This window comes from Taeniopygia guttata, chromosome 2, assembly GCF_048771995.1.
Source record: "Taeniopygia guttata chromosome 2, bTaeGut7.mat, whole genome shotgun sequence".
NCBI classification, from domain to species: Eukaryota; Metazoa; Chordata; class Aves; order Passeriformes; family Estrildidae; genus Taeniopygia; species Taeniopygia guttata.
In genome coordinates, this window is record NC_133026.1 from 114,993,707 (window position 1) to 115,010,219 (window position 16,513).

The window sequence follows — 16,513 nt, forward strand, 5'->3', positions numbered from 1 at the left end:
ATTTTTATTCAAAATAGGTTTCAAGAAAGGAAATCTTTGCTTTAGATCTTTTCACATAAACACAACAGAAGACTGAGAGGGGATTATTTGCCTTTCTTTTGGATTTTATTTTTGAATTATCCAGAGAAGTAGCTAATTATCATTCACCGTTTCTCGTCCAAAACGGTTTTACTCATTGCAAAAAGTGCTCATGGTTATATTGCAGTGATCATGACCAAAAAAACTAAGAACAAAATACATATCATTTGAAATGTTTGTTTTTTAGGCTTCATTATTAGTTTTAAGTGTTGGTACTTCCCTGCCCATGTGCATTTAGGGACTTCACTTTTCATAGCTCTTGCTCAAAATGATCTAGTGAATTGACAAAACCCCATCTTCACAATCTTACTTGAAACCGCGCTTCTTAAAATTGAAGCCTGAATTTTTGGGATATGACTCTTTCATGGGTCTAGTTTTGCACCTCATGCAGGTTGACACAACACAGACATAGGCTCAGTCCAGATTTAGTCTGGAATGACCACTGATGTCTGAAGAATATCACCTTCCTTGCAGTTTTATATAGTTAGATGCAGATGCTCTCTGTCTTCTCTGAACTCCTTGCAGTCATATCAGAGTAAGATTTTGTTTGTTTGTTTTCAAAAACTTACCAAGTCAGACTGTTCCTTTCCTTGAAATGTATTTGTCCTGTACATGAAAGAAAAAGGAGAGAGGAGGAGCTGGCTGGCATATTCTGAACTACTATATATTGCAGAACAAGCTTCCAGTTGTCAGCGTCTGCACCCTGCAGAAGTATGGTTTCAATTTTACTTTTGAAATCTGAGTCGAGCAATGTTGCCAACACATATTTTTCCCTGTCAAAACATTTCACTTATTCCTGAGTCTGTAGACAGCTTTTAGGTTACATCTTTTCCCCAATCTTATTGAAACAGGATCTTCATTTCTTTTGAAATCATTTTTCATTAGTGTGGGAGCAAAAAGTAGATACTAGAGCTGATAAGTGGCAGCACCTGGCTTAAAGATGTTCCATCAGCTCTTAGTTTCTGTGTGATCACTTCTGATAATTGGAGGATGAAAACCAAAGCAGCAGTCACACACAAATAATGATAGGTGAAGACATTATCTTTCTTCTTTCTCTATGCCCTTAGTGCTGCCTGTGCTCCCTCTTGTTCTATGGAGCTGATAGAAAACACAAAATGCAGACTTAAGGTTTCATATGTTTCTTCGGCAAAAGATTTTTGACTAATTTGGTCATGAGGACTGGCTCACCGTTCAGTTAGGCTTAAATTAAAAGGCATATAATTTTCGGGTTTTGTGAACAACTTATGAACTTATTCCTGTTTGTAGTTGTTTTAATTATTTTCAAACATATGCACGCATTTCAGTCTAGAGGGTTTGTGCAGACAATTGTTTCATCTGTTTGCTGTTCACTAGCTATTGTTCATGGTATGTAGCAAAGTCATATTGTGTGATTCCTGCTTCCCTGGTACCTGAATGCCTGGCAAGACAATGAATAATAATTGAAGAGTAACAGACAATGTCGTTTCACCCCTCCTTCCCCCCCAAACCCACCCCCCCCCCTTAAAAATTCCCAATTCAGATTATAAATTCTTTGTATTCAAAATTGTGTATGTTCTGGGAACAACATGTCTGAGAATTTATAAACTCTAGAGGCTAATAAGAATTCCCTTAACAACTATGAAACAGGATTCCTTATATTAAAGCACAAAAATATTCAGCATCAATCACTGTTTGTATTGTTTTCCAGCTGTATTTATTGTTTCATTCATGTCTTTGGATTAAAACCATCCCTATTTCCAACACCAAACTCCCCAACAATCTGAGTTTAATCACTTGTCTGACATCAGACTGCAAAGAAAGAGCAGATCTAAGCAGTATAGAGGGAAGATGACACAGTCTTGAAAGCTTCAGCTTTTATTTCTATCCCAGATTCCTAACAAGATGAGGCTCAACAGCTGTACTGTTTGCAAGTCTGTGCATCAGCAACAGATTAGCCAATAGAAAGCCAAGCCAAGAGAAAATATAGGTAGCAAGAGAGCCCTAGAGTTCATGTAAACCATTCTCCTTTTCCAAGGTATGATCAGCTCTTCCTTAAATAATTCCTATTCAGCTGAGTCTAGCTCTGTCTTAAAAACTTTCTGTAATGGCAATTTTTCCAAGCAATCTATTGCAGTGCTACATTTTTCTAGCATTGAAAATATTTCACACTATCTTTGCTGAACCTTCCTTGATGCAATTTCAGTCTACTGCTTTCAACTAAGCCCTGATATATATATTTTCTGTTCTTCCTTTTTATTTACCCTTTTGACATTGCACATCGTGCCCACCCTTAGGGCTTCCTTTTATATTCAGACATATGCATTCTGTCTTTCCTTGGAGGCTGTGTTATAAAGACTGATCCTTCATTTTCCTCTTTGGATTTTCTTCAAACATTCCATAATCTTCTTAAGGTGAATAAAATATTTCAGACTGTCTTACAGGAAGTATTTCTATTTATTCAATTTAAAGTGTTGCTTGTTTTCTTTGTGACAAAGCACTACTTAGGCATTGTGATCAATTATAATCTATAGCTTTTCTTTTGCTACCTAGTGAGCTGTTCTTCAACTTGACTTTTGGTAGCAGATTACTCTTTACTAAATGTAGCATTTTGCACCTGTCCCTGCTGAATTTTGAGTGAGCTCACCATACTAACTTTTGAACCTGTTGCTCAGTCTCAGCTGAACAGACTTCAGTTGGCAGAGCTCATCTGACACTCAGTAATTTCTGACTCAGTTTGTGAAAACAATCAGCTAGAGGGGGAGAACATCCCCATGGAGAGGAAGGTTATGATGTGAACTTGATGCTACTTGGATGTTAGCAACCCAGTACAACATGACTCTGAGGGAAATGCAGGTTCATAGAAATATTTGGTTTAAAATTGAAGAGCTGTAAGGTTACTCATGTACTTACAGTCTTATGTCAGATTACTACTCTGGGGTGTTTTTCCTGTCATACATCCATCAGCTGCCAGAGAACTTCCCACAAGGCTTCATGATCCTGGGGTTATGCTGACTGTAACGCTTGGGTCATTCCTTGGGTGGTACAGACTCCTGGAATTTAAGTGAGAAATCCAGTAGAGGAGACACCTAGTTAGAAAAAATTGTTTTCTAAAATGGTTGATATCTTTAAAGGGGAGTTTTGAGAGCAAGTCTCACAGGCTAAGTCTTTATTAATGTTAGCAAATAGTTAAATTCCCAATTGCATTCATTTTGTGAAAAAACCTTTCATGGTGTAGCATCATGAAAGCTCATTAAGTATTGAAATTTTGAATTAATAAAATACAGAATATCACTTTGTTGAAACCACAACAGAAAGAATTTTTACTTCACAGTACTTTGGCCTATGAGACAAAAAATGGTACCTACAGCTATGAGAAAAGAAATAGGCAATTTCTTTAAGTATAACATTCCTATTATGTTGACTAAATGAAACGTCACATATTAAAAACAGAGTAAAGAAAAGAAGAGGAACAGAAGAAATATAAAGTGAATTGGAAAAGTAAAGAACTCTTTGTATATGACCGCTATTCCCATTAGTTATTAAATCTCAGCAGAACTACACACAAAAACAAAGACAGTAATTCAAAAGTTATAGTCACATACCATGATATTCTGTGGTTACATTTGCCTGAAGAATATATAATCAATATGATTGTCTTTTCATTATTCCTACTGAGTTTAAGAAAAAGTCATATAAAACAATATTACTGAGAAAAAGACTGTGGAAATATTTCCCCCCTGTTGAAAAGATATTGCATTTGATTTTGGGGAATATTTGGGCTTTTTTACTGAAAAAAAATAAACACTGAAACCAGAAGATATCGTATTGACGGGTTGCTTGTTAGGGGATCCTAAAATACTGATAAAAAAAGAGATATCTGTGAGGAATTACAGACCATTCAAAATTATTTTGTCCTGGAATAAAGATTGATGATGAATTTCTGGCTATTTCTTAGTCTTGATTGCCTAACTAGAAACATGCAAGTTGATTGCAGTGAAAGAAAACTGAAGGAAAAATTGACTGACATATGATAGGGTGTTGAAATGTATGATTTGGGGATTTTAGATCTCTTTCTTCTATTTGAAATAAGAACTTTAATCCCATGAGAATGTATAGAAAACAGAAGTGAGGTGGCTGAGAATTTTCTACTCCACATTTTCATTGACAGAAAGATGCATTTTTGATCAAACAGGGTTTTTTAAAAGTTTGCCTTCATTTAAAATGCAACTTCATTTGTCTGAAAACAGAAATTCATAACTTTTATAGTATACAAAAATAAAGGACCTAATTTTTAGTTGTTGTTGTTAATGAAGACTCAAAAGAGTAAACCAAGCTTCTTTAGTTGCCATCCTGTTTTTATCTGTGTTAGTCATCTGAGGTGAGTAGTCTTATAGTGTTAGCTCTTAAGAATATATCCTAGATGATTTTATAATAAACATATGGCACAATAGGACATGAGTACAAACAAAAAAAAAAAGGAAAAAACAGGAAAACATTACTTTTTGAATTAAAAGCAAATAAAAAAACCCAAAGCAATTGAATTTAACAATAAACTTGCTGCCTTAGGTGAAAGAAATACCAAAAAAAAAAAGAAAGTTTTGAACAATGTCAGCAATAGCATGACTAAATATAAATGACAAAACATTACTTCATTGGCTTGTTCTAGTTGTGTCAAAATTCATTTTTTGTATTCACTTTTCTATTCTCTTCAGTGTCCATAATAAATATCCTCGTAAGCTGCTGATATATTTGGCCAACAAACTATCATGCATACACCCCAATTTTAGGATTAAAGAGGTAAAATTATTCTTTAGAAGACTATATTTTTCCCTTTAAATCCAAAGATGGGCACCCAGCTTAGCTGGTAAGACTGTGTTAATGATGTCACAGTTGTAGGTTTAATCCCTGTATGGGCCATTCACTCAGGAGCTGGAGTGAATGATCCTTGTGGGTCCCTTCCAACGCTGGTATTCTGCCATTCTTTGTATCTCATCTCTTTATGTTCCCATTACCCTGCCTTTTTTTAATTCTGTGAATGTCAGATGAATGAATGGATAAGAGAGCTGTAAATAATGAAGTGTAATATGAAGTGTATATAGGTATGGATTTCACAGCATGGTTGGGAAGGTCCATGTGTTTTCCTGAGAATGCTCCTCTGCTACCTTTGGCCTGCAAAAGGGTTCTAGATTGGGCATGCCAGAAGAGACACATGCCCAGCAACACCACATTTACTCCTGATGCTTATTAAAACCCACTTTAACGTGCCTCAGGGTACAGCTTCTCTGGGCTATCTACCTATGTGCTTCTATTTGGAGTATCTCAGCCATGAGCAATGCATGGACATCCTTGCAGGCAAGTTTAAGTAAATAAAAAGCCTATATTGCCACAGCAGGTAAAATTTTGCACTACAGAGGTGAGTCATTGGCACATAAGCAACACCAAACACTCACCATTTGCTAGGGGCAGCTGGTGTCATGTACAACAAAAGCCTGCCTTGATACTGCCTCTTCTCTTACCTGTGTTACTAGGTGCTCATCATAACTACATCCTTCTTCCTTCTATTGGGAATGTTTTAGATGTAGTGAGGAATGGTCACCTTTCAAACTAAGAGCAATCCCAAGGTTTCTGTGTCCATCTCTCATCTAATTTTTGAAGAAGTAAATCCATCACAGAGTTGAGTGGCTCTTCTGCTTGAGTTGGTATTTGTGTACATGTACAATGTATTTTCAAGTGTTATCTTGCTTCACCTTAAACACCATAAACATGTAAGTGTAAAGTAATATGCTTTGTTTCTCTAGAGACAACAAAAGTACTTTAAGAAAATTTAAGGATTTATAACAAATGTTTTTGCCAAACAGCCTTTCAAGTTCTAAACACTTTCTAACTATTGCAGGGGTTCTTGGTAAACAAGATGTTTCTAGCTAGGCCTCTGAGACAGCATCCAAACTATAATCCCTTTTTCTTCCATTTACCACCAAACATAAGTTGAGACAATATCCACTCTGCCCTCCTCTTCCAAACACAATCAGCTCTTTCTAATACTTTTATCTTCGTCCTAAAAAGCTTCTCATGATGAATGCTCACTAATTGTAATTAATTCCAATGCATCATTACCTTTGGCAATGCCTAATTTGAATAGGTTTTGATGCAATGACCTATTTAACATGGTGCTATGATTTAACCTCAGCTAGAAAAGCATATTGGTTTTTCCATAAGTAGATTTTTGTCTTGGCTCTTCTTTTTTTTTTCTATTTCTTTCTTTTTCTTCCTTTTATTATTTTTCCTTTTTAATTTTTTTAATTGTTGGGTGTTTAGTATTGTTTTTTGGTTGTTTTTTTTTAATGTTTACTTGAGGATCACACTGTGACTAACTTTGACTCTGCCATGTGTGTGTATAGCCCTTTGATTTGCTGTAGATTTAAGAAGAGCTGAACAAATCCCAACATAGTCAGAACACTTTCTTTTGCCCTTGGGCTGGAGATAGGCCGGAACAATGACTTTTACTGAAGACCAGAAATATAAATATAAAATGTATAAAAAAATATAAAAATATAATGTATACTATATATTATATAAATTATATAATATACATTATATATATATACACACACAGAACTATAAAATGTATCATGTCTTTTGAACTGACATGTAGAACTTACCAAAATGGAAACCACATGTTTCTAAAAATTTAAACACAGAGGTGGCTGCACACTAGCATTATACGCACATCTGGAAGTAGCCATCTCTCACAGAGGCAGCTTTGTAAATCTTTTCGGGGGGCATCATCCTAAAATTCATTTTGCATGGGCTAAAATAAAATAAGATACACTGAAAAACATACAGGAAATTTAGAAATATAATATAAAGAATAGGCAGGGACAAGAACAAAAGGACAAACATCAAATGGGAGAGAAGGGAAAGCAACTTGTGGCATTCCAGAAAAAGATCATGAGTGTAACTTTTGTTTTTCCTTCTCTTCATGAATGCATTTGACAGAACGGTATGATTGTTACCTAGCTAGTCTTTGTTCAGTTTGTAAATGTATGCTGAGAGCGACCAAATGAAATAATATCTTCTTATTCAAAAGAACAGTTCCCTGTGTGTACTCAAAATCACATCATCTTTGTTGGCTGAAATAAATTTTGGCATAAAAGAACAGTGGGACACTGAGCAGGACTATCTGCCTTGTGCATCATCTGCAGGATTGCAAACTTCACCCACTTTATTGCTGGTGGCAGAGAAGGTAGAAGTACTCTGACTTGACTTTTATCAAGTGGATCTGTATAAATTTATAGAGAAGTACTGCTTTTAGGCATCTAGCATGGAGGAGTGATTCATTCCTGTGGCTACCAGAACAAGAAATTCTTCAAGTTCCAAGCTGAATTGGAGGTAGGATTACCTGATTTTCATCAGAGGATTCTCTGGGCCTCTGATTTAGAGAACAGATCTTAGATATGTGGGCACAAGGGGGAAAGAACATGCTATATATTTCTCTTTGAATCTTGGTTACTTTGCTGAAGAGATGCCTAGTGTGGAGGTCTCAGAAGGAAGCAAATGCCATATGGGTTTGAGCTCTGTAAAAGAGAAATAGGTATATCAAATTCTGCAATATGGAATAGAACCATATTTTTATAAGGAGTGTTGACAACACTGAAAAGCTAAGCAGCAGGCCAGAAAAAGATTACCCATGCCCTTAACTGTCCCTCAGAAATGTGTCGCTCTCATTAAACAATTGGAAAGCTCCACTACTGTGTAAATTTCAGTCCTAGTTGTAAGAATTCAAGGGAAGCAAGTTCCAGTAGGGTCCACAGCTCTTCAAAGAGTTGAAGATGGGCAGCTCTTCTAAGTAGAAAAGGTGCTTTATCTTTTCTGCCTTCTCAGCTGTTGGAGACAGATTCCTGCCAAAAGAGCCAGCAGTTGGGAAATGGCAAAAAGAAAAAACATTATGTACTCCTTTCAAACAGGTGCACTATGCCTGCAGCAAAGAGAAAGACACATGAGAACATGCATTTGCACAAGGAGGCATTAGAATAAAAAAGGCTTGAGCTGCAGAGACTGAAATATCTTTACAAGATGGCAGGCAGCCAGAAAGCTGAAGAGTGGGGGGATGACTGCTTTTTCTTATTTTTCACATTTTTGATTGAAGACACTTGATTCTGATTTCAGCTACGTGGTTACATATTGATGCTTAAAATGTGAAATCAGCTGTTATTCAGAAGCTGATTTAACAAGCTAGGCAGGAATATCTGCCAGCATAGCTAAGTTCAGAAATCAGGCCCAGGTTTTCTGCCAAAAGAATTGGAAACCAAGAAACCATAACAAAACACAGCCACATCAGCCAATATATGTTGCTACAGATCAGACCTGTATTAAAAATATTTTCTCAGTATAACGGGAATATTTAGGTGTTTCTTAAAAGATTTTATTGAGTTTAAGGTAACACAGTTTGCATTTTACTATACAAAATGCTGCAATGTCTTTCAATAGATGCCTCTATTTCTGTCCTTATGTGCAACTGAGTTCTTTATGCCTGCAGAATTCTAAAGTAACATAAAGATAGCTGTATATACCAAATATCTGTCAAAGGATTTAGCCTTTGTTATAACAGCCATGAGTTTGCAGGATGTACGTGTAACCATCTGTACCTTTCCCTGAAGTGCTTATCTGTGTGATCCTTCAAAAAATTAAACCTATTCTTTGAGTCACACAGATACATATTTTTCACTCATATGTAATTGGTGTTTAGAAAATAAAAGCTGTTATTCTCAGTTCCCATCTCTCAAACAATTTAACATTTTCTAAGAAAATATATACTTTATAAGTGAATCCAAGATCCCTCTAACTAAATATGTTCCATTTTCCTCACATCTTGAGAATTTTATTCTGCTTTTTCATTGACAAGCATAATGGAAAAAGTGGCACAGCAAGAGCTCTGCTTATTATTTGCTTTGATAGGCATAACTGGAAGGAGATGTTCTAAGCTCCAAGTATCTCAGGTAGCCATTTTAAAACATAATATTTACAGTGGCTCTCTGAGCTACAGAAAAGCCTTACAATTCAAAACTACTGTCTGATAACATCCTGTCCACTTGTTCCAGTTATTTTGCTGAGGCTTTATATGGTGATCCAAAACAAATGTCACACAGTTGCAATTTTTAGGCTCAAAATTTTATGTCCGTTCTCATTGCCTATAGTATCAAATTCTTCAAATTTTCTGACAATGCATATGAAGGTTTCTAACACAGAATCAAATCTTTTTGTCATCTTTTTGTCATAATCTCATTGCTGTAATATCATCACCTTTGGCAATCACATCTGACAGTCCATGAAAATGCAGATTGCCATCAAACCTACAAGGAAGGAGCCTTCAGATGCCAATGCATCCTTAGGGCAATGAGTCAAACTACAAAGTTTATTGCTCTTCAAGTGGTCACATCCCTTTGGCATTTTTTCCCTGTCTTTCTCCTCCCTGAATCTTACACTGAAGAAAAGAAAAAAGTCATACAGCCAAATGAACATTACTATACAGGTAATTTTAGAAACTTTGATTCTGGATTTAGATGAGCTCTAGGTGGATAAGAAATTGCACTATGAATTTCCATATCTTTTCTCTCAAATGACATATTTTGTTCAGATTTAAATTCTGTTTCTATTTGTTTTCATATACGACTGTTATTTTTGAGGAATGCAAAATTAAGAAATATTAAATAAATAAGTTTAAATTATTTATTTGATGGTGGGAAAAAACCAAACAACATAAATAAAGTGAAACTAAAGTGGGCAGTGTCAAGAGTTGAAAAAATAGTCATATTTAAATTCAGTTGTAATATATAAGAATCATCTGTGCATATTATACAATTGTTAGGTACTGTTAGGAAATAGCATGGTCCACAGAGCCTATCTGAACACTAAGAAAAATAGTTGTCTGACAAGGTCTACCCGGACCAGACATGAATTACGCCAAAGAAGATAAGAATATGAAATCTATAATGTACACAGGAACTACAGTATAAAAGTCCATCTTAACCCCCATGAATTTCCCAATAGCTTTTTGTCTGAGGCTGAAATAAATCAACCAGAATGAAGAAAGATTCAGTTATATTTGTATTTTTCTATATTCACATGGGAAATATCTTCTACTCCACTGAAAAGTCAGTCTTAAAAAAAAGGGAACAACAATCGATTTTTGTGTCTTGAAGACACATAAATTCTGGTGACTGATTATCACAATGTGTAAACACCAAAAAGCATAAGATCCATTAGGACATCAGCATAAGAAACATTTCTTAGACAGAAAGTCACTGAGGATCAGAGGTAGAAGTTACTGATAGGCATCTGGTAAAAAACAAGATAATCCTGTCATCTGACATTCAGTTGACTACATTCTGCTGTATTAATTAAGACTTCATTGTTGCGAGTTATTCTTCTAGGGTATACTGTGTTTAGAGCAGCTCTTGTAGTTTGTCAAATGCAATACTGACTCTATGACTAGCTCAAGTCTGTTGTTCACTGGCATCTTGGAGTCTCCTAGGAGCAAAGTTAAATGGGGTTAAGCTGCAAAACAGGGCATGGGATAAGAAAACGGGATGAGAAGAAAATTTGATACTAGAGATACCAGAGAGAGATGAAAATCTACAATCACTTTATTAATTCATTCATTATTAAGACCAAAAATCTGCAGTCTTTCTTTTCTGATATCACAGTTTTGCACTGTAAGGTACTGAGAGATTCAGAAGAAAAACAAATAAGCAAATACTATAAAATTGCTTTTGAGATAAAAAAACCCCAACCATTGTTATTAACCATAAAAAACAACAACAACAACAAATTTTTATTAACCATCATACTTTTGTATATAAACATTTGATTTTTTCATGACTAAAGGACAACATGGACTCCAAGGTCATTAGCAAAAATTTAGTAACATGCTGATTTCTGAGTTACAGAGCTTATGCCTTAAAACCAAACTTAAATTTGCAAAATGTATTGCTGTATCATAAAAAGGCACACAGCAGACTAGGAACATAGTCTCACACAATCAGGACCCGGATCACAGAGCCTCAGGAAGATCAGAGCTGATCCCATCTGCTTCATCATTCCTCAAATTGTTCAAGTCCCATCCTAATGCATGCAGTAAGCTTTTTCATTCCTCTTAATTCTTTTTTTCTTGTCCAGTTCATTCCAATCATGAATATTTGTTGTTGCAACCATAGTGATAACAGATAGTTGCTGGAGACAGTACACTCAAAGTATTTTCAATAACTCTTTTTTTAAAATTTGACTATATTAGTGTTTCTCTGTGGCAATGCTGCAATAAAGATACAATGTTGATATAATTCTTACATCAGTTTTCACTTATGACATTAGCAACTGTTTTGTTTAAGACTATTCCAGAAGCTATGAAGAGAGATCATTCTTTCATCTCTGCATTTTCCTGAGAAAATTCAACTTCCCTGTATTTTCTTCAGGGCTTCACATGTGCTTTAAACTCTTCTGGGAAGACATCTACAGCCTTTAACACACTCTAAATGTAGAATAAATTTCCAGTGTTTGGTTTTACATGACTGAAATAGGTAAGGAACTTTTCTTGAGGGCACATTGATATAGGTATAAAGGAGAATTTGTACTGCTTTCAGAGAAAATCCATTTCTTTCACATGACATAAAAAAAGACAGGAAAAGCAAATGAAGGGAGTAGAGAAGCAAATAAAAAAGCATGGGTAAGCAAACAATGATGTATATTTTCCAAATAAAATTGAGCAGAACACATCGTTATGGACCCAATGAGATTTTTGGTTGAGATGTGTAATCTAGAAATATTAAATAATTCTTACTTCTATTTTTGTATATTGGACAATCATATATTCTGTAACTTGTATGTGTATATGTGTATATGTATATGCACATATACTTGTATATGTATAGCACAGCCACTTCTCAAGCTGTCAAAAGTAGAACATATCTACCAGGGAGTGAAACAGATTCAGCAAACAGCTTTTCTAGTTTTGCGGTGGGCCATCAGTATATGACAAGGAATACAACAGAGCTGCAATTAGATCTATGTGTGTAATGGAGAACAGATCTTAAAACTAGTAATCAAATTAATCAAGTAAATTATCCAAGGAATTATTTCAGCAAAGTATGTGTTTAGCATGAAAAGGTGAGAGAAATTTTCATCAAAGAGGAATAGAGAGTTTTCTTGAAAGGCGTAGCAGAGTTAGTGGTCCCTTAATTGGGCCCTTGGTAGGAAATCAGAGCAGGGATATTGTTTTCATTGGATGTGTGAGAAATTGTGGAGATGTAAAATCAATGGAGCATTAGAAGTTTTAATTTTTGTAAGTATAGTAAGGCTGTGAGCTGGCTAAAGAAAAATACAGTAGGAAATATCCAACTGGAAGTTTTAGGGAAAAAGGATTAAGATTGAGCCTGACTTTTCTCTTTTCACTCGTCAGTACTTAATACACTAGAGTTTCTTCACAACTCCCTTTACCAAGTGAGTTTCTGCTTTTCCTGCTCAAATGTACAACTGGATTCTTTAACTTTTTTGAGTGAATAGACCAAGTAAAAGCATAATATTAGAATATATGTACTCCGCTGTATTTGAAAATGCAAAAGCCACAAATTAAAAAAAAACAAGAACACAGGACAGCCTTTTCCTTAAAGAGGAATAACAACTCAACAGTATTAATGTATCAACCTCTCCAGATTTCCCATGGCATTTAAAATTAATAGGAATTATTTAAAAGTGGAGAAAATTAGTAGTGTAAAGCAAGAAGAGGAAAAAATAATCCACTTGATATATCTCAGTCTGGAGATGTGACATTTTTGTCTAGGAAAGGCAAAAAATTGTTATAATGTAAAAAAGACAATCCCTCAACCTACCCAACCCCCCAAACTCACAGAAAAGTCCTACCATGATACAGGCAGAAAAATTATATTACCAATAAATTTTATTTGATTCACTGAAAAGATAACCTTGCTTGTGTTTTGGGGTCGGTTTTTTTATTATTATTTTTTTTGGTTTTGTTTAAATTAACAGGAAAAAAAATCTGCCATGCAGAATGTTTTCCTTTTAGAACTCTAAAATGACTATAGTCTGATATGGTGGTAATAAAAGATTATAATCTGATTTATGACCTATGTAAAAGACACTAAGTGCTCCAAGTCTATGTCTTCCTGGACATATCACAAAAACAGCTGCCCTGTACAGTATTCTCATCCTGAAAAAATTGCTTAAATAGATCCCATGGAAGTCAGTGGGATGATGAAATCTTTCCAATAAACTTTCCTGTATGGATCAGTGCAGAAGGGACACAGTGCTGATGGGCTCTCAGATTTTCACTTAATCATTCTTCAGCCATTTAACTAGTAAATTTTTAAGAGGAGGAAAATCAAAGGCTGGGTGCAACCACAGAAAAGGATTATTCATTCTGGCACTGTGAATGAATATTCAGATAACAAGACATATATTTCAGGTCTACTCCCACGATATTAACTCCCTGGTATTTCTGAAACCTGACTACTGCCTCATGGCAAATTCCCTGGCAAGCAAAGTTGCAAGTTTTTGTTTTGTTTTGTTGAATAAAATAAAAATATTTTCTCAGATTTTTCCTAAGCAGTTGTTTTCCGAATTTGCCAAACATGTCAGCAATCTCTGTGATTCACATGCCAAGGCTGCTCAAAAACCACAATCGAGACATAAGTAGAGCTCAGCAGCTCCTAAGGGGTTAAACTGGCTCTTCTGAGCTGAGCCAATTTCACTTTGTATGTTCTGCAGTGCAGTGAAAGTTAATTCATTCTAAAGCACAGAGCTTTCCAGCAACATTGTTAATATTATAATGTTCCTTTGCTGCACTGTCCTAGCTAGTTTATTAGATGAAAGAAAAATACAGATGTGCTGACAAGCAGAGTTATACCTACCCATACTGGAAAAATTTTTATTAAAATTACTTTAAATCATTTTTATGCAGAAGTATAAGCTCCTTTAAAATTCCAAAGTAGTTATTTTGATTTTTAGTAGTATAGCTGATTACATTTGATATAGGCCTGCTGTTTGTTTTCTTTTAATAAAAAGGCATGCTTTTCTGATTGTGTGAGGATAATTTTTCTCTTTTTAAGCTGCAGTAGAATTTCCTGAATTAAAAGGTAATAGGGTTAGATGGGTGGTACATTTACAGATATAGAAAAAATTAATATACCAAAATAGAAACACAAAGACAGACATCATGTCTGTTTCTAATGGGAGAGAAAAACAACCCAATAGTCCTAGAGTGATTTCTGGGGAAAATAGAAAACCTGGTTGATCCCATATGCAATAGCTATAGTGAAACAAACAAACAAAAAATCATAATATTAATCTGCAGAAGGGAGTGAAGGTTGACAGCACATTCAGAGTCGAATGCATTTATTGGGCAGTCTCTTTCCTATCTGAGCTCTAGCAGTCAGATAAAGGCAGAAACAGTTTATTACAATGTCCAAAGGGCTCTAAGAAAGTCATCTCACTGGTTAAAGTTTAGCAGTAGACAAACTGGGAATAAAGGTACCAAAAGTAGATTTAACACCTTTTCTTCCATTTCACTCCACACAACTCTAAATTCTAGAAGCTTTTGCATTATTTAAAGCTTATTTTGTGCCTATATCTTGCTGAATGTTTAGATCCCCTTGACACATGTATGAGACAGTTGATTTTTCTTTCATTTCAAGGCCTTATCTTGAGTTCCAAACACATTTAGAACAATGTCATTACTATGGCATCAACGCACCTGAAAATCCACACAAGCTGCTGACACCCTTCTATCCCTGACAAACTACCCAGCTTATTTCCAAGTCAGTGACTGTCATCACTTCCAAAGGCTGAGCTCCGTAACACCCACTGCTGAGGGCAGCGCAGACAGCCCCTGTGCTGTCCAGAAGCTGATTTGAAGTAGAGCAGGAGCACAAACACCAACATTTGGAGAGGTCTCTGGTCAGCAGACATTCCAGTTGAGGTCAGGCCCAAATTCAGTGCTGGCTCCACAGGCTGAGCTATTAATTGGCTGCAAGAGATCCAAAATGGAAGAAACTTTGGACAGCGAAAGGTAAGGGTTGTGTTGTGTTCATTCCTTTTCTTTGTCTCCATTACCTTCTGACAGTCACGCTGGACATTAGTCTAAAACTATGGCTGCTCTTAGATCATATTTCTCTTTTTTAGTACCTCAAAACCAACTGAGGATCAATTCTTCAAGGCACACTTGTAAGACAGTGTTCATACCTTTCTTTGTTTCAGATTTTGAGAGTTGAGCCAGATGATTTGACTACTCAGGACACAATGAAACACTGGACAATTTCACTCAAGAAAAGGTTCCGAGATTTTAAAACCTCATGTGCATAAATTACTCACATTTCTCTATTTCTCATTTGATTCTAAAAGGGAAAGAAATGGTAAAAATGTAAAATTAAAAAATGCAATATTAAAAATAAGGATGCTTTTAAAAGTAAAAAGGTGGTGAAAATCAGATATGCTGTAGAATCAACTTACAGCTTGAAAAAGTTATCATTTCCTGAAATAGAGACAGAATATCATTCTTTATCCTCAGACATTTTAAGTATGTTCATACAAACAAGCAAGTGCCATGTTTAGAGGCAGGAGAGTAACATTTTTCATTGCATGAGGAAGATAGGAGAAACTGAATCAACAGGATGTCTTTAGATGAAAACACAGAGCAGATGACAACAGACACTCCCATAGGGAAGAAAGTATGAGATAAATGACAAGTAATTAGGAAAAGAAGGAGGAAATCCAGAAACCGACACATTAGTGATGTGTTGAGGGGAAAGCAGGGAATGATGCCCTTCATGTGGGACATTTGAATATGAAGATACTGCATCTAAAATTTCCATAAATTAAAAAATATTCATTGTGTTCCTGAAATTCTCCTTTTATTTTTACAAGCTATCTCAGGACTTTCTTTTCTAGAACTTCTACAAGTTCTTAGAATCTAAGTGCATCTCAATCTCAAAATTATGCAGTTTGTAAAATTAGCTGCCTTGCACATATCAGAGAGAATGATGATTCAAAGGTGATATAAATTTTATCTGAGTGAAGATTTCTCAAATGAATGAACAGAGCTAGAAATAACAATCCAGGCCCACACCATGAGGATTTAACCTTGGTGAATAACTGTGAATAGCTAATTGAAACAACACTTAACAGAAGGAGCAATTCCAGACATGGGAAGGCGTGAGAAGGCAAGGGAAGGCTAGCAGACCAGTACTGGGTCTTTGGACATCACTGTAAGTGTTTGGTAGGGAGACTGGAAAATTAGAGGACCTTTAAAGCCCCTTCCAACCCGAGCCATTCTATGACTCTGTGATTCTGTGCCCAAAAATGAGGATCTGACCATGTTTTCAATCTCCTGGGCTCATCATCCTTCCTTCACAAGTACATCCTGATATATACACTGTGGTATGATATATAG